The following is an 18,598-nucleotide window of genomic DNA, read 5'->3' as shown; positions in this document are numbered from 1 at the left end:
CTCTGCAGACCTCGACAAAATCAGACTGGTCAAACAAGTTGAACATGTCTCAACCCTGACAAATCTCACTCAGTCTCTCCGAAAAGACCATCTGGACAACCCTCCCATCTACTTTCTCAACAATCCTCTCCAAGAAGTTCTGTCACTCAAGCTTTTGGGTCTCAATATCGGCCATGATCTTTCCTGAGAAAACCACATTTCCAAGCTGGCCTCCAAAGCCAGTCGCTGACAGAGCATCCTCCATCATGTGAAGTCCTTCCTTGGCACACCTGAGCTCCTCACCACATAAAAGGCTTTCATCCACAGCTTGATTGAATACTGCTCTCCCCTTGATTGATTGAAAAGATGAAGTGGAAGGAATGTATTGAGACAAAAGGTCTGAAGATGAATATCGGAAAGACGAAGGTGATGGCAAGTGGTAAAGCATGTGGTGAGGTGGAAAGAACTGGGAAGTGGCCATGTGCTGTGTGTGTAGGAAGGGTGTCGGAATGAACTCCATTCAATGTACAATGAGCGCTGAGTGGGTTCATCAAAAATGTAGTGGTCTGAGAGGGTCATTAACCAGTGTGGCAGCTACATTCAAATGTAAGGTGTGCACAGAGGGAGCTGCAGATGGAGGAAATTTTGAGTTGGATCTTGGAGACGGCGTGAAGCTGGAAGGTGTGAAAACATTTTGCTACCTCGGAGACATGCTGAATGGAGGAGGTGGATCAGACTCGGCAACGGTTGCTCGAGTGAGATGTGCATGGAAGAAGTTTCGGGAACTGAGTGGCGTGCTGATGAGGGGTGTCGTTGAAGCTGAAGGGAAAGGTGTATGCTGCATGTGTGAGAAGTGTTGTGATTTATGGGAGCAAGACATGGGTCATAAACGTAGAGCAGCAACGAAGGCTGGAAATGTGAATGGTTCGGTGGATGTGTGGAGTATCGTTGGAGAGGAAAACAAATGATGAATTGTGAAAGATGATTGGAATAGAGCCTGCGATTGATGCTGTGAAGAGGAACAGGTTGAGATGGTTTGGTCATGTGTTGAGGAAGGATGAAAGTGACTGGTTGAGAAGAGTGATGGAAATGAATGTAGAAGGAAGTAGAGGACGGGGAAGACTGAGAAAGACTTGGCTAAAGATGGTGGAAGAAGAAATGCAGGCAAGGGGGTTAACAAGGAGAGGTGCAGAAAATATGGCAAAAGGGAGAAGATTGTCATGGGGACCGCAAGGCGAACCCCCGCTCTGGCAGGGAAAATGGCCTTCAAATGCATGTTGTTGTGTTGTCTCCCCTCTAGGCTGGTGCTCCTGCCTCACCTATCTTGGCTTCACGCTGTTGAAACCAAAACTTTCAGAATCAATGGCATCTCCTGTGATGAACCCAACTCTGAGGGCCTTTCACTCACTCACCGTAGGCAGGTAGGTGGGGTCTGTCTTCTACCGAATCATCTCCGGCCTATCTCCCCCAGCTCTGTCCCCCAAATATTCCTTCAGGTCACACAAAAGCTTTCACCAACCCTCTTCTGGTGAAAGTGCCAAAATCAATACTCTGCTCACCTCCACTCTTTCATTCCTCTTTTCTCCCGTCTCTGGAACAAACTCCCTTACTCTCTTCAACCCCACTCCTCCCTCCAGGTCTTTAAAACGGCTGTTCACCACCATCTCGTATCTTCCCTCATCCAAAACCTTGATCTTTTCGACCCCCATTTAAACACCCCAGATCCACTTTTTTGAAATAGACTTCTTTCCTGGAAGTCCTATTGGTGTCCATTTGTTTTATACCTTTCCCACCCCACCCGCCCTTCCCATGCCCCACCTTTGATGCAAAGTCATGGGATCATGTGTCACACTCCCACACAATGATAATCATGTTACATCACAATCCTCAGTCAATGTTTATATAACAAACACAAAAGGAGGTCGATTGCTGCAACTTTAGCAACATGTAGTGGGGAAAAAGTAATTAGGATGACCATTTCCATGAACAACTACATAAAGGCAAACTAATGGGGGCATGAACCTTAGAAATTAGTAAATTCATTCATATTTGATCGTTTCAGCCACATCCCACCTATAGATCCATTATTTAATGCATATTCTAGCAAATGATAATCATGTTATTCCAAGATTGGATTTTGCCAGGACTTGTCGGTAGCTTGTGTGTGGATGGGTGAAAGTATCTGGTGCAGCGTGGGCATGATGGGCCAAATGACCTCTTACTGCAAAGTTTGTTACCATTTCCAAGGTTCCAGCCCTTCCATGAGCTTCAACTTTGTATCAAAAAAAGGAGGTATTTCTATCTCCTTTGCTTGCCTCTTTGCTAGATTCAAGCTGCAGCTTGTTCAATCATATACTTATGGTTATTATTGATTTAGTGTTACATATTTATGTGAATGTATGTGAATTACCATTCAGGTCTTTGCTTATCCATGTGGAGTAGATTAAGGGTTGTTGTGGTTGGAGGGTCAGGAGCCCTTCTGAAAAAGTGTCCGGAAACGGAAGTGACCGGAAACGGAAGAAAAGGGACGAGTATTATTCTTCCTCGCCCCGCTCCGACGAAAGGTGGGATCGACCTTGCGCTGCGTGGAAAAGCGGCGTTCCGAAACCCGTCTGGCGAGAGGAGTTACCGGGACGTGTACCTACCCGGTGGAGACGTCAAGTTGACGTGGGGCCGTGCATCGACCCCGCGTCTGGCACCGTTCGCGGCACCGTCTAAACAGACGCGTACGGGTCGCGCGTTGGGGCCTAACACGCCTTGCAAGCGGCGTGGGGCTTTTGGCTTGCTTTACCGTACCCGCTTCGCGTGGCCACGAGGGGCTGCAGCCGCGGTGCCTGCTACGATACCTGCCCGGTGGAAACACGTCCACCCGGGGTTCGTTCAACCGCCCGAGTGCGGCGACACCGACCAGCATCTCAGTCAGGAGGGGCCCAGAGACATTGTGAGGGGCAGAGACCAAAAGGGGGTCGTGAGTACAGAAGTGGACACATATATAAGATGGCCATCTTAATCATATAGGGAATTGATTGTGGATTGGGAATTGTTGATGGTTGTTTGTTGTTGATTGCTCGGGGAATATCCGTGATTGTATCATTGAAATCGTATGATCTCCTTACCCTGGAAATATATCATTGCACATCAGTTTCTCTTGGGTGGAATTCATAGGGATTGCGTTGCGAAAGCGCATATATATAATACTACTTTCTGGCGAAGGTCCTCTCACGGTCCGGGGGTCACCGAGACCAGGTAGTCACCGAGGGGACCACGTAACAGAATTGGGGGCTCGTCCAAATTACGATTTGCGGATTCGCAATTGGGTCTACGTCCGGGATCTAAAATTGTATAAAATAATAAAATAATATTTTTATTAATTAAAATTTATTAATTAAGTATTAATTGGAAAATTTTTGGGGAAATTGGGGTAAAGTCTTGGGTGAAGGTTAACAGGTGTTAATGATAGTCACCATGGCGTTTGTGGCACAGAACTTTGCGGTAACACCGAGTGAGGCACAGTTCCGAGCGTTAAAGTCGGACCTCTTGAAATTGGCCAAACATTTTAACTTGGAGGTCCGAACTAATTTGAGGAAGGCAGAGTTGCAGGCCACGGTGATACAATCTATGGTGGGATTAGGAACATGGGACGAGTTAGCCTGGGAGTGGCTACCCGAAGAACCAGAAGACGTTGAGCTCCGGAAACTGGAGTTGCAATTACGGAGCCAGGAACGGATCAAAGAAGAAGAAAGGAAAGCAGAAAAGGAAAGAGCAGAAGAAGAAAGGAAAGCAGAAAAGGAAAGAGCAGAAGAAGAAAGGAAAGCAGAAGAGAGGAGAGAAGAGAAACAAGCAGAGGAAAGGAGAGTGGAACGAGAACTCCAGGAAAGGTTAGCAGAAGAAGAAAGGAAAGCAGAAAAGGAAAGAGCAGAAGAAGAAAGGAGAGTGGAACGAGAACTCCAGGAAAGGTTAGAAAGGATGAAAACAGAGGAAAGGAAAGCAGAAGCAGAGGAGAGGAGAGCTGCAAGGGAACTCGAAGCAGAGGAGAGAAAAGCGGAAAGGGAATTAAAGGAACGTGACATGGAGCTTCAGCAAGAAATCAAATTCAAGGAGCTGGAGTTAATGAGAGAACGGGGAGAGGCACCACCCTTGCTGACGGGGTCGACACCTAACCAGAAAACCTGGGATGTGGGCAGACATGTGAGGCTGGTTCCACCGTTCAGTGAAAAGGAAGTCGCGAAATTTTTTCCACACTTTGAGAAAGTGGCTCGACAATTAAACTGGCCGGAGGAGGCCTGGACCATACTCGTGCAAAGTGTGCTGGTGGGGAAAGCTCAGGAAATTTATTCGGCGCTACCAATGGACCAATGTGTAGATTATGAGGTACTGAAGAAGCACATCCTCAAAGCCTATGAGTTGGTTCCGGAAGCTTACAGGCAAAAATTCAGGAATGCCAGGAAGAGGGAGAGTGAGACCCATGTGGAGTTTGCCAGAGTGAAAGAAAACATGTTTGATCGGTGGTGTGAGTCAAAAGGAGTCGGGAAAGACTTCGAAACATTGCGTGACTTGATCCTGGTGGAGGAATTCCAGCAGTGTGTCCACGAGGACATCAAAGTGTACCTGCAGGAAAAGAAAGTACCAAAGTTGTGGGACGCAGCCACCATGGCAGATGATTACGCCTTAACCCACCGAATAGGGGTCCACAAACCTAACTCCTCGCCTAGACTTCAGCAGGGGAGTTATGGAACACCCGGGGCGGAGAACGACCTTACATGGCGGCGGCCTCGAGATGATTATGGGGACAACTATGATACCCCACCTGTTCGAAATCAGAGGGATGCGGGCCCAAGACAAACTTATAGTTCGGGGGGCCCGAGGCAGACCACGAGTTTTTCCTCCGGGCCTACTTGCGCTTTTTGCAAGAAACCTGGACACTTGATGTCCAGTTGTTACCGCATGAACAGGGAAGACCCAGAGCGGAGTCCGACTATTACGACTCCAAATGCAATGGCCATTGTGAGAAATCGCCATCAAAAGGGTTACCAACCATTTATTTCAGAGGGGTTTGTGTCACGGGATGGAGCCTCGACTAACCGGAAACCGGTTAGGATATTGAGGGACACAGGGGCACATCAATCTTTAATGCTTGAAGGCATTTTGCCATGGTCCGAGGAGACGGCAACGGGGGATAGTGTTCGTTTACAGGGGATCGGGGGCGGTGTTAGTGCTCCCCTTCATGTCATCCATTTGGAGTCCGATTTGGTGTCAGGACCGGTCACCGTCGGTTTACAAGCCACGCTTCCTGTAGAGGGTGTATCTGTGGTTATCGGGAATGATTTGGCCGGGGGTCAAGTTTATGGTAACCTGAGGGTTGGTAAAGAGCCCAGCAGGGAAAATAACACCACACCAGCTCGGGATGGCGACAAAAGTGCCAAGTTATTTGTAGGGGGACTGAACTTCAAAACAGAGGAAGAAGTTCTGACCTCTGTCTTCAACAGATATGGGCCGCTGGTGGAAGTGCGGTTGGTAAGAGACTGGGAAACGCAACAGTCAAGAGGGTTCGGCTTTGTCACGTTTGCCAGCACAAAAGACGCCAGAGAGGCAGAGAAGAATTGGAATGGCAAGGATTTGGAGGGTCGGACCATAACAGTAGGGAAGGCATTTCGTAGGCGTCGAGAGGTCTACAGGAGAGGACAACTGGGCGGTAGTTTTGGTGGTGGCCGCAATCAATATTATTGTGGAGGCTCCCTGAGTTACGGCCGCTCCCGAAGGAAGGATTGGCAAAGTAGTGGCCGAGAAGGAGACCGCTATTCATGGGACTACAGGGACAAGGGGTCCCACCCTAATTATTAGGGAAGTTCTGAGAAGTTGAAGCACTGAATGCGGCGGAGCCGCCGAGCCAAGATTCCTACACGGATTAACCGTGAACGCAGTTCCTAAAGGCGTCCATGTAGTGAACTTTCATGCACGGACTAACCGTGAACTCCACGTTCCTCAAGGCGCCCATGTAGAGAACTTTCCTGCACGGACTAACCGTGAACTCCACGTTCCTAAAGGCATCCATGTAGTGAATACTCGGCTTGGCCTCCCGGAAAAAGTGCTATCGAGTTGCTTAACTTTGGATCTTTGATCAACCCCTTTACCTTCATTCACAAGAAACTGACAGTCAAAGTCAGAGGGTCATGAGATGGAGTTTGGCTTGGTAGGAGTCCAACGGGAAATTGACCATGTAAAGGGCAGGGACAATGTCGTTGCTGGTGCTTTGTCCAGAGTGAATTACCTTTGAAAATCTGGGGGTTTTGTGAATTTTGTTGCTTTATTTTTGAGTTGTGATAATTGTTGCCCAGGGGAACTGATGATTTGGGGGGTTGAGTTATCTGGTTGGTTTCTCCAAATTGGCCGGCAAAGAAAGTTTTCGCTGGGTTCAAACTTTCTTTCTTGAAGGGGGGGGAGTGTTACATATTTATGTGAATGTATGTGAATTACCATTCAGGTCTTTGCTTATCCATGTGGAGTAGATTAAGGGTTGTTGTGGTTGGAGGGTCAGGAGCCCTTCTGAAAAAGTGTCCGGAAACGGAAGTGACCGGAAACGGAAGAAAAAAAGACACGAGGAAGAAAAGGGACGAGTATTATTCTTCCTCGCCCCGCTCCGACGAAAGGTGGGATCGACCTTGCGCTGCGTGGAAAAGCGGCGTTCCGAAACCCGTCTGGCGAGAGGAGTTACCGGGACGTGTACCTACCCGGTGGAGACGTCAAGTTGACGTGGGGCCGTGCATCGACCCCGCGTCTGGCACCGTTCGCGGCACCGTCTAAACAGACGCGTACGGGTCGCGCGTTGGGGCCTAACACGCCTTGCAAGCGGCGTGGGGCTTTTGGCTTGCTTTACCGTACCCGCTTCGCGTGGCCACGAGGGGCTGCAGCCGCGGTGCCTGGTACGATACCTGCCCGGTGGAAACACGTCCACCCGGGGTTCGTTCAACCGCCCGAGTGCGGCGACGCCGACCAGCATCTCGGTCAGGAGGGGCCCAGAGACATTGTGAGGGGCAGAGACCAAAAGGGGGTCGTGAGTACAGAAGTGGACACACATATATAAGATGGCCATCTTAATCATATAGGGAATTGATTGTGGATTGGGAATTGTTGATGGTTGTTTGTTGTTGATTGCATAATTGAAATCGTATGATCTCCTTACCCTGGAAATATATCATTGCACATCAGTTTCTCTTGGGTGGAATTCATAGGGATTGCGTTGCGAAAGCGCATATATATAATACTACTTTCTGGCGAAGGTCCTCTCACGGTCCGGGGGTCACCGAGACCAGGTAGTCACCGAGGGGACCACGTAACATTAGCCCTGGTCAGTTCTGCTCGAATAGACTGACGGCACAGAGACAGCCGATTGATCCAATGAGAGCGACCCAGAGATCCCTCAATCTAGAATGTTGAGCTTGCATTTAAAATTTATGGTTTATTCATAGTGTTGCAATAGACGTTTGCATTCAACAAAATGACGGATGGATGATCGTTAGTATATACCACAGCTGTGCACATCACCTGGAGGGAAAACAGCAAAGCTCAATATATATATATTTAACATCTTGTTTCAAGTCTCACACCACTCACCCCGAGCTAAAACATATGATATGGAGGACAACAAGGGTGGACAGTGTACCTTTGAATGAATGACCGGAGTTGGGGAAATTGAGGTGAAAATGACAAATGCACAACACCACATTCAATCCGAACCTGTGGCACCGTGGATGGATCAGAGTATGTTAGCCAAGCGTTGTGGGAATAAATCCAAATGTCTTTCTGTGATATGCTTACTGTGACATCATGGGCAATACTTAAACATACTTGGACCATTTGATTCCCATTACTCGATGAGCTCCATTACTCATTACACAGCCAACAAATTTGAGAAGGAAACAGGTGGGTGGACTCTTACAAGGGGAACGACCTTTCTTGAGCAATAAAATTTGCCAAACAAAAAATAAAAATTTTTTAAAATGGGTTCATGCAGACAAAGTTCGTTTCCCCCCCCCCCCCCCACCCCTGTGGGAACGTTAACATCCACCAACTAATACCGACAGACAGAACGGCCATTTAACATCCATCCAATGGACAGAACACTGAGGAATAATTTCCCTGCCTGAGACACTAGGATGGCAGTTTATAACTGGGCCGAGATCCTAACTCGCGAGACAGCTTAGAGGCGAGGCCTACCTCTCGACCATCCTGCTAGCCTTTAGGCAGACCCATAACTACAGGGGGAGGGAGGGGCAGCATGGAGGGGAAATTGCCCCTCCTAGGTATAATTTCATCCTCCAGAATCTGACAGACCAAAAATAAAAAAAGTTAGCATGAGAAAAATCCTCGAGCCTTTCACATTGATTGAGGCCAGACCATGGTCTAAGGTATATAACCTAAATTTCATTAACCTTAGAGTAATTTAGCATGATATCCAAGTGGTGTAAACTGTAAAAACTTCAAGGGTGGCATATGCACTGCCGGTGAAAAGTTTTAGAACACCTCAATTTTCCCAATTTTTGTTGAAATCTACGCAGTTTACTGTCCAGTGAATAACCTGGAATGGTACAAAGGTAAGCAGTAAACTGCTAGAGGTTAAAAAAAAGTTTAGGTTAGCAAAAACGGGAAAATAATGTAATTTGCACAGTTATATTGCACAAGCGTTGTGCCCCGTAGTGAAGCGATGTGAGTTAACAAAGTGGAAGACGCAGAAAACATGGAAGAGTCGATAATATTTGCGAGTGGGTTGGAGACACCCACACACCAGATTAGAAGTTGGTACTTCGTTTATTTTTCAAGATATTCCACTCAAGGTTCAGACATTTATGGTGGCGGCCATCTTGGATTTTGACGTGGCGACCCAATTTTCAATAGGGTTCTTCCTTGTGCCGAGATACACCCACACACCAAATTAGAAGTTGGTACTTCGCTTATTTTTCAAGATATTCCGCTCACAATGACACACACACACACACACCACACACACCACACACACCTTTCGCTCCGCGGTGCGACGGGGGCAAAAAAAAGGCCTTCTTCAGGGAACAAGTAATGGGTTAACAACTTACAGCTGTTCTGCAGCAATATAAGTAAATTAAGCCTTGAAAGTTTATGTAAACAATTCCTACAGTTGTCCCAACCTCTGCTGATTACTTGATTACAAACCCCCTGTCTGTATAAAAGCAGTATTGGAACAGACTGTTATTACACCCTCTGAAGCATTATTTGGACAATATTGCATTGCAGGAAGAAGTATATTGGAAACTGGAGGAAACTGACAGGAAGAGGTGTGGCAGACCCAAAGCCACAACAGAATCAGAAGACAAGTTTCTGAGAGTCAACAGCTTGCGTGATAAGCGGCTCACAGGACAAAAGCTTCAAGCACAGCTTAACACTGGTCGAAGTAAGAAAGTCTGTTTCAACTGTGAAGAGAAGACTTCCAGCTGCAGGTTTGACAGGTCGAGTGGCAGTAAGAAAGCCATTGCCAAGATGGGAAAATAAGAAAAAGAGCCTTGCCTGGGCCATGAAGCCAGTGGACTACTGAAGACTGGAAGAAGGTCTTATGGACCAATGAATCAAAATTTGAAATCTTTGGTTCATCACGCAGGGTTTTTGTACGCCGCCGAGTAAGCGAAAGGATGGTTCCTCATTGTGTGACACCAACTGTCAAACATTGAGGAGGAAGCGTGATGGTCTGGGGATCTTTTGCTGGATCCAGAGTCGGCAACTTGCACAGAGTGACTGGCACCCTGAACCAAAAGGGCTACCACAGCATTGTGCAGCGCCATATGCAATACCCTCTGGTATACGCCTAGTTGGTCAGGGGTTCATCTCACAACAAGAGAATGACCCTAAACACACCTCCAGGCTATGTCAAAACTACCTTCGAGAAAAAGAACAAGACGGTAGGCTTCAAATCATGGAATGGCCAGCACAGTCGCCAGACTTAAACCCCATCGAGCTGGTTTGGGATGAACTGGACAGAAGGGTGAAAGCAAAGCAACCTACAAGTGCAACACATTTGTGGGAATGTCTGCAACAGTGTTGGGAAGAACCTCCCGAACAATATTTGATTTCCATTGTAGAAAGAATGACACCAGTGTGTTCAGCGGTTATATCTGCAAAAGTTGGCTACTTTGCAGAGTCAAAAATTAAAATTAAATTTTGTTAAACAAAATGATTCTCTGATTTCTTTTTTGTCTCCAATTGTTTATTTGTTCTATGCTTAATTTCAGAGTACATCGAGACATTAAACGGCATAAATTTCAATAAAAACTGGAAAAATTGGTGTTCTAAAAGTTTTGACCGGTAGTGTGTGTGTATATGTAATATATATATATATATATATATATATATATATATATATATATATATATATATATATATATATATATATATATATATATATATATATATATATATATACACACTGTTGAAGTGCGGTGCTATGTGCACGACTTGTTTGCCAAGAAGATAAGCAACAATGCTGGTAACCAAAAAGAGTATTACAAAGCTCAACTATAGCACTGAGGTGCTCGGGGCTACGCGCCCCGTGTATATCCCGAGGCCACGCCTACCCCTCGGGCGTGGCCGACACTCTCTTGGTGCGCGGAATGATGTCACCGCACCAGCGAGCCATGGTGTCCGCCACATGCACCCCCCCAGAATTCCCGCGCACCTGAAGGGTCAGTTTGCGGGGCAAATGGATGACCCGGCCGATGCACCCTCTGGCGGCAGCTGGGATGCCGGGATGTCATCTGGGATGCCTCCGGCGGCACCTGGGATGGGTGCAGGACAGGGGGGGGGGGGGGCGTGCCAGCGGGGCCGAGCCACTGGCGGGGGGTGGTCCACGTCGAGGTGGGCCGGCTTGAGGCGGTCACGGAAACGCGGTCAGGAGTACTGCCAATGTCGAGGGTGAAGTGTTTCGCCACGGACTCCAGCACGCGGAAGGGCCCGTCGTACGGGGGCCGCAGCGGTGTCCGGTGGGCGTCGTGGCGGACGAACACGTACTCTGCCATGCGAAGCTCCGGGGCGACGTGCGTTGGCAAGTACCCATGGTGCGCCGTCGGCACCGGGGCGAACCTCCCGGCAGTCTCCTGCAGTGCGGAGCGCTGCTGCGCCGCGGACCATGGTGCCGTGGAGTGGAGGAGGAACTCGCCCAGCACCCACAGCGGTTGTCCGAAGACCAACTCCGCCGCGGATGCGCGCAGGTCGTCCTTGGGCACCGTCTGGAGGCCCAGCAGGACCCAGGGGAGCCTGTCGACCCAGCCGCCGTTGAGTAGCCAGGAGCGCGGCCTTCAAGGAGCAGTGGAAGCGCTCGCACAGGCCTTTGGCCTGGGGGTGGTAGGCCGTGGTGCGGTGCAGCTGAACGCCAAGCCCCCGCGCGACCGCCCCCCAGAGCTCCGAGGTGAACTGGGGGCCGCGGTCGGACGAGATGTCGAGGGGGCGCCGAACCGGGCAACCCAGGTGGCGATGAACGCCTGCGCAATGTCCGCCGCCGTCGTCGCCGCCAAAGGCACGACCTCCGGCCACCGAGTGGTGCCGTCCACCATGGTGAGGACGTGGGTGAAACCCCGCGAGGGGGGCAGAGGTCCCACCAAGGCCACGTGAACGTGGTCGAACTGACGTTCGGGCACCGTGAACGGGGCCAACGTGTGGCGGTGCACCTTCGCGCGCTGGCACGCGAGGCACGTCCTGGTCCAATCGGGACGGCCTTCCGGAGGCCATGCCAGACGAACTTGTCAGCGACCAACCTCTGGGAGGCCTTCGTGCCCGGGTGGGACAGCCGTGGATGGCGTCAAAAACCCGGCGCTGCCAGCCCGCGGGCACGATGGGGCGAGGCCGCCCAAGGGAGACGTCGCACAAGAGGGCCGTGCCCGCACCGTCGAACGGCACTTCGGTGACACGGAGGCCCGTGACGGCGGTCCGCAAGGCCTGGACGTCGGGGTCGGCGGTCTGGTCCGCCGCCATCCGGGCATAGTCGATCCAGAGGTGGACCGCGTGGGCGACGGACCGGGAAAGGCAATCCGCCACCGGGTTGTCCTTTCCCGCGACGTGCCGGATGTCCGTCGTGTACTCGGACATGGCCGAGAGGTGACGCTGCTGCCGGGCTGACCATGGCTCGGCGACCTTGGCCATCGCGAAGACCAGGGGCTTGTGGTCGACGAAGGCCGTGAACGAATGGCCCTCGAGCAGATGGCGGAAGTGCCGGACCGCCAGGTGGAGCCTGAGCAACTCGCAGTCGAAGGTGCTGTACCGGCGTTCGTGCGGGCGAAGCTGCCGGCTGAAAAACGCCAGCGGTTGCCAAGCACCACGCACCCATTGCTCGTGCACCGCGCCCACCGCGTAGTCCGACGCGTCGGTGGTGAGGGTGATCGGTGCATCGAGCGCCGGGTGCGCGAGCATGGTGGCATTAGCCAAGGCGAGCTTCGCGCCCGCCGCGTCCATCTGCTCGGTCCAAACAACGTCACCTTTGCCCGGCTTCCCCTGGAGGGCCTCGTGCAATGGGGCGCAGGAGCTTGGCGACGCGGGGCAGGAAACGGTGGTAAAAGTTTACCATGCCCAGGAACTCCTGGAGCCCCCTGATTGTGCGGGGGCGCGGAAACCCCTTGACCTCCTCCACCTTTGCCGGCAAGGGGGTGGCCCCGTGCCTGGTGAAGCGGTGCCCCAAAAGGTCGATTTCGGCGACGCCGAACCGGCACTTGGTGGGGTTTACGATCAGGCCATGCTGGCCCAGGCGTTCGAAGAGCGTGCGGAGGTGCTCTTCGCGGGACGCGCTTGCGCCGAGGATGTCATCCAGGTAGACGTAAACGCAATCCAAGTCGCGCAAGACGCTGTCCATCAACCATTGGAACGCCTGAGCCGCATTCTTCAAACCGAAGGGCATCCGAAGAAACTGAGGCCAAATGGTGTAATGACGGCCGTCTTCGGTATGTCCTCCGGCCTGACGGGGACCTGGTGGTATCCGCGGATGAGGTCCACCTTAGAAAAGGACATTTTCGCCAACCGGGCGGAAAAGTCCTGAATGTGAGGGACCGGGTAACGGTCGGGGGTGGTGGCATCGTTGAGGCGGCGGTAGTCTCCGCACGGCCGCCATCCCCCGCCGGGCTTCGGCACAATGTGCAGTGGCGATGCCCAAGCGCTCTTGGAGCGCTGTACGATGCCCAGCCGCTCCAGCGTAGCGAACTCCGCCTTCGCCACTGCGAAGTTAGTCGGCTCGAGGCGGCGTGCCCGAGCGTAGACCGGTGGCCCGACGGTGGGGATGTGATGTTCCACCCCGTGCTTGACGGCCACCGCCGAGAAGGTGGGCCGCGTGAGGGCCGGGAAGCTGGCGAGGAGGCGGGTGAACTCGTCCGCTGCCGGAAGCGTACAGACCAACCTCGCCGGGACCGATCCGCTCAGCAAGCCACTTGGCGAGCCGCTCGGTGAGCCGCTCAGGGAGCTGCCCAACGAACTGCTCAGCGTGCAAGCAAGCGAGCTGAACGTTTCGGCCTGGACGAGGCGTCTGTTCTTCATGTCCACCAACAACCCATTTGCACATAGGAAATCCGCACCAAGCAATGCCATGGGCATGCTGGCGGTTACGAATGTCCATTGAAAGCGTTGCCCTCCGAACAGCAGGGAGAGGCAGCGCTTCCCAAATGTGCGTATGGGTGTACCGTTGGCTGCAAGTAACGCGGGGCCCCGGCCCGCGATTCGCTTGTCGGACGTGGAGGCGGGGATAACGCTCACCTGTGCGCCTGTGTCGCAGAGGAAGCGACGCCCGGACAAGGTGTCCGTGACAAAAAGGAGGCTGCCGGAATGGCCGACGCTCAGGGCCGCTACCGAGCACCGGCTTGGTAGTTTCCCGACTTGCCAAACGAGCACGGCTGGCAACAATTCCTAGCCTTGTGGCCAAACCTGGCGTGGAAACGGCACCAGGTTTGCGGCGGCGGCCGCGGTTTTCGCGGTGGTGGTGGGCGGGGCGTGGCAGCGGCCACGCGGTGTGCATCGGCATCGGCCTCGGGATCCACGAGGTGTGCATGCGCATCAGCCTCGGGATCCGCGACGGCCACACCGAAGCTCGCTCGCGTGTCACAAGCCGCGAAAAACTTGTCGGCCTCGACGGCCAGAGCGCGGGGTTCCTTTATTTTGGAACCGGCCAACGCGAGGCGTACCTGTGCCGGCAGCTGGCGTAGAAAGAGCGCCCGGAATAAAAAATCCGGGGCTTTGTCACCCAGCAACGACAGCATGTGATCCATCCACACCGATGGTCGTGTGTCGCCGAGTTCGGGAAGGTCCAGGAGGCGGTCGGCCCGTTCGCACTCCGAGGCCGAACGTGGTGATGACGCTTGAGCGCCTCGTGCCTGTGGTCGGCCGGTGGGTTCTGCAGGACGGACACGACTCGGGCAACTCTGCCGGGCCCGAGGGCGGCGATGACGTGGTAATAACGAGTCTCATCCGCCGTTACGCCTTGAAGTTGGAACTGTGCCTCGGCCTGAGCTTCCCAAAACTCAGGGAGCTTCACCACGACCGCGTTTGACATTGGCGCGTTCTGTTGGTCAGCGGCGGCTGAACCAGCGTCGACGTCACCAGTGAAGTGCGGTGCTATGCACACGACTTGTTTGCCAAGAAGATAAGCAACAACGCGGGTAACCAAAAAGAGTCTTTATTACAAAGCTCAACTATAGCACTGAGGTGCTCGGGGCTGCGCACCCCGTGTATATGCCGAGGCCACGCCTACCCCTCGGGCGTGGCCGATACTTTTGGTGCGCAGAATGATGTCACCACGCCAGCGAGCCATCGTGTCCGCCACACTGTATATATATTTTTTCTTTTCAAATCCAAAATAATTTTGGTTTTTTTTTTTCTCAAAAACAATCAATTTTCAATAAGAGCATGAGGTGCAGCTCCAGGTTGTCAAAGCAAGGCGGAGTACGATGAGTAGTGCCTGTTTAGGCGTTGCTATGGTAAATCCTTTAAACATCGATGTAAAAAAGAGGAAAGTCCAAAAAAAAACAAGTCCACTTGGACAGAGTTGGAAGCGATTGTTCTCACATTCCACTTCATTTGCTTGTTATCGCTCCTTCGCTCATGGCGAGCCACATGTTTTTGTTGGAATGGACAAGGAAAGGGCCACCCTTCCGTTATGTGGACTGTTAAAACAAAATGAAGCCCATGTACAAAACATTTCGGTTTCAATCAAACATGTCCTTACTGTGTAACCCAAGGCTTGTAAAGAAACTTGCATATGTACGAAATGCTCAAGTCGAGGATTTTAGGTTGGACAGAAAAAGAAGACAGTGCAGTTCAAGGAGCCAGGGCGGATAAATAAATAATAATAAAAAAATTGTCGGAATCCGTCCATAACTTTGAGATATCTTGTTGACAGACGTGAAAACATAACGTCCATCCACCTTTGGTGGTGGAGGTAACAACCAACTCGAGGCCACAGCTCAGTGAGCATTCCAAGGATCACGTGACGATCCAAGTGTGGGGCAAAGTTAGGATTACAGTATATCAATAACACGAACTTTTGCAATTTCACATGATATTCTTGAGAATGAACTACTACGAAACAATCACCGACAAAGCATGGTATTTAGAAGGTGAAACAAAGGAACCTTTTAGGTAATTGGGTCATTGTTTACCAAGGTGATGCAAGGGGGAAAATGTGCGGTATGGTCGGGGGAAAATGTGCGGTATGGTCGGGGGAAAATGTGCGGTATGGTCGGGGGAAAATGTGCGGTATGGTCGGGGGGAAAATGTGCGGTATGGTCGGGGGGAAAATGTGCGGTATGGTCGGGGGGGAAATGTGCGGTATGGTCGGGGGGGAAATGTGCGGTATGGTCGGGGGGAAATGTGCGGTATGGTCGGGGGGAAATGTGCGGTATGGTCGGGGGGAAATGTGCGGTATGGTCGGGGGGAAATGTGCGGTATGGTCGGGGGGAAATGTGCGGTATGGTCGGGGGGAAATGTGCGGTATGGTCGGGGGGAAATGTGCGGTATGGTCGGGGGGAAATGTGCGGTATGGTCGGGGGGAAATGTGCGGTATGGTCGGGGGGAAATGTGCGGTATGGTCGGGGGGAAATGTGCGGTATGGTCGGGGGGAAATGTGCGGTATGGTCGGGGGGAAATGTGCGGTATGGTCGGGGGGAAATGTGCGGTATGGTCGGGGGGAAATGTGCGGTATGGTCGGGGGGAAATGTGCGGTATGGTCGGGGGGAAATGTGCGGTATGGTCGGGGGGAAATGTGCGGTATGGTCGGGGGGAAATGTGCGGTATGGTCGGGGGGAAATGTGCGGTATGGTCGGGGGGAAATGTGCGGTATGGTCGGGGGGAAATGTGCGGTATGGTCGGGGGGAAATGTGCGGTATGGTCGGGGGGAAATGTGCGGTATGGTCGGGGGGAAATGTGCGGTATGGTCGGGGGGAAATGTGCGGTATGGTCGGGGGGAAATGTGCGGTATGGTCGGGGGGAAATGTGCGGTATGGTCGGGGGGAAATGTGCGGTATGGTCGGGGGGAAATGTGCGGTATGGTCGGGGGGAAATGTGCGGTATGGTCGGGGGGAAATGTGCGGTATGGTCGGGGGGAAATGTGCGGTATGGTCGGGGGGAAATGTGCGGTATGGTCGGGGGGAAATGTGCGGTATGGTCGGGGGGAAATGTGCGGTATGGTCGGGGGGAAATGTGCGGTATGGTCGGGGGGAAATGTGCGGTATGGTCGGGGGGAAATGTGCGGTATGGTCGGGGGGAAATGTGCGGTATGGTCGGGGGGAAATGTGCGGTATGGTCGGGGGGAAATGTGCGGTATGGTCGGGGGGAAATGTGCGGTATGGTCGGGGGGAAATGTGCGGTATGGTCGGGGGGAAATGTGCGGTATGGTCGGGGGGAAATGTGCGGTATGGTCGGGGGGAAATGTGCGGTATGGTCGGGGGGAAATGTGCGGTATGGTCGGGGGGAAATGTGCGGTATGGTCGGGGGGAAATGTGCGGTATGGTCGGGGGGAAATGTGCGGTATGGTCGGGGGGAAATGTGCGGTATGGTCGGGGGGAAATGTGCGGTATGGTCGGGGGGAAATGTGCGGTATGGTCGGGGGGAAATGTGCGGTATGGTCGGGGGGAAATGTGCGGTATGGTCGGGGGGAAATGTGCGGTATGGTCGGGGGGAAATGTGCGGTATGGTCGGGGGGAAATGTGCGGTATGGTCGGGGGGAAATGTGCGGTATGGTCGGGGGGAAATGTGCGGTATGGTCGGGGGGAAATGTGCGGTATGGTCGGGGGGAAATGTGCGGTATGGTCGGGGGGAAATGTGCGGTATGGTCGGGGGGAAATGTGCGGTATGGTCGGGGGGAAATGTGCGGTATGGTCGGGGGGAAATGTGCGGTATGGTCGGGGGGAAATGTGCGGTATGGTCGGGGGGAAATGTGCGGTATGGTCGGGGGGAAATGTGCGGTATGGTCGGGGGGAAATGTGCGGTATGGTCGGGGGGAAATGTGCGGTATGGTCGGGGGGAAATGTGCGGTATGGTCGGGGGGAAATGTGCGGTATGGTCGGGGGGAAATGTGCGGTATGGTCGGGGGAAAATGTGCGGTATGGTCGGGGGAAAATGTGCGGTATGGTCGGGGGAAAATGTGCGGTATGGTCGGGGGAAAATGTGCGGTATGGTCGGGGGAAAATGTGCGGTATGGTCGGGGGAAAATGTGCGGTATGGTCGGGGGGAAATGTGCGGTATGGTCGGGGGAAATGTGCGGTATGGTCGGGGGAAATGTGCGGTATGGTCGGGGGAAATGTGCGGTATGGTCGGGGGAAATGTGCGGTATGGTCGGGGGAAATGTGCGGTATGGTCGGGGGAAATGTGCGGTATGGTCGGGGGAAATGTGCGGTATGGTCGGGGGAAATGTGCGGTATGGTCGGGGGAAATGTGCGGTATGGTCGGGGGAAGCGAAGGTGGGGTTATGTGGGGTAGAGGACGTATTAGCAAAATAAAATAATTACCTGCGCGTTACCTTTCAAAAACCGCAAAGGTGTACGCTACGGCCGAAGTGACGTGGCGTCTCGTTTGATTCCCTCTTTCTCGAATGGATCCTCAATCTGACTCGGAATAATCTGTCTTCGTCTGAATCTCCTTTTCCTGCTCCGACCGCCTGTTTCCCTTCTGCTAAATTAAAAGAACTCCTCCACCTGTTCCCTAATCCGCCTCTGACTCAACCTGGGTGGGGCTTTCTCCTCCTTCATGCGTTTTTATATTTATACTTTCAGTTTAATAACTGCGCACCTGCTGCGTCTGTGACACGTGGGCAAGGTTCGTGTTTTTGGCGGCACATGAGCACCTGCTTTGGGGTACTTTGAGGCGAGTGAATGAACAAAGCGAAGAAAATGCAGATTAATAATAATACAGTGAAAGGAGGACGGAGATTCCACACAGAGGACAGGAAGAGAGGAAAGAAGATTGGAAGTTGAAAAAGAATTGTAAAAAGAAACGATGATAAATTTACTAACTCCTCGATCAAAAATACTATGAAAAACAACATATCGGAATTTTATAAGTAAATAAAAAGAATTCCAAGCTCTTTTTAAAATATCGTCATGAACTTTCTTTGAAATCGAAGGGAACAAAATAG

At 52.1% G+C, this 18,598-nt stretch overlaps 1 protein-coding gene across 4 annotated transcripts in view; it reads right to left on the bottom strand.

Moving 5' to 3' along the window:
• The window catches only part of RAB27A (RAB27A, member RAS oncogene family), a 40,348-nt gene extending 22,051 nt beyond the window's left edge, over positions 1 to 18,297 (bottom strand). The window contains exon 1 of one of the 4 annotated variants that reach the window (XM_068122373.2): positions 17,984 to 18,297. The gene's annotated coding sequence lies outside the window, so the exon portion shown is untranslated. Of the gene's footprint in view, positions 1 to 17,972 lie in introns of all 4 variants that reach the window. The other 3 variants (XM_068122371.2, XM_068122370.2, XM_068122375.2) reach the window with 3 other exon arrangements.
• Positions 18,298 to 18,598: the final 301 nt, after the last annotated feature.

This window comes from Myxine glutinosa, chromosome 7 (genome assembly GCF_964187855.1).
Source record: "Myxine glutinosa chromosome 7, kmMyxGlut1.1, whole genome shotgun sequence".
Classification (NCBI taxonomy): domain Eukaryota; kingdom Metazoa; phylum Chordata; class Myxini; order Myxiniformes; family Myxinidae; genus Myxine; species Myxine glutinosa.
The sequence above is the reverse complement of the archived record's forward strand: the minus strand, read 5'-3'. Positions and strand labels throughout refer to the sequence as shown.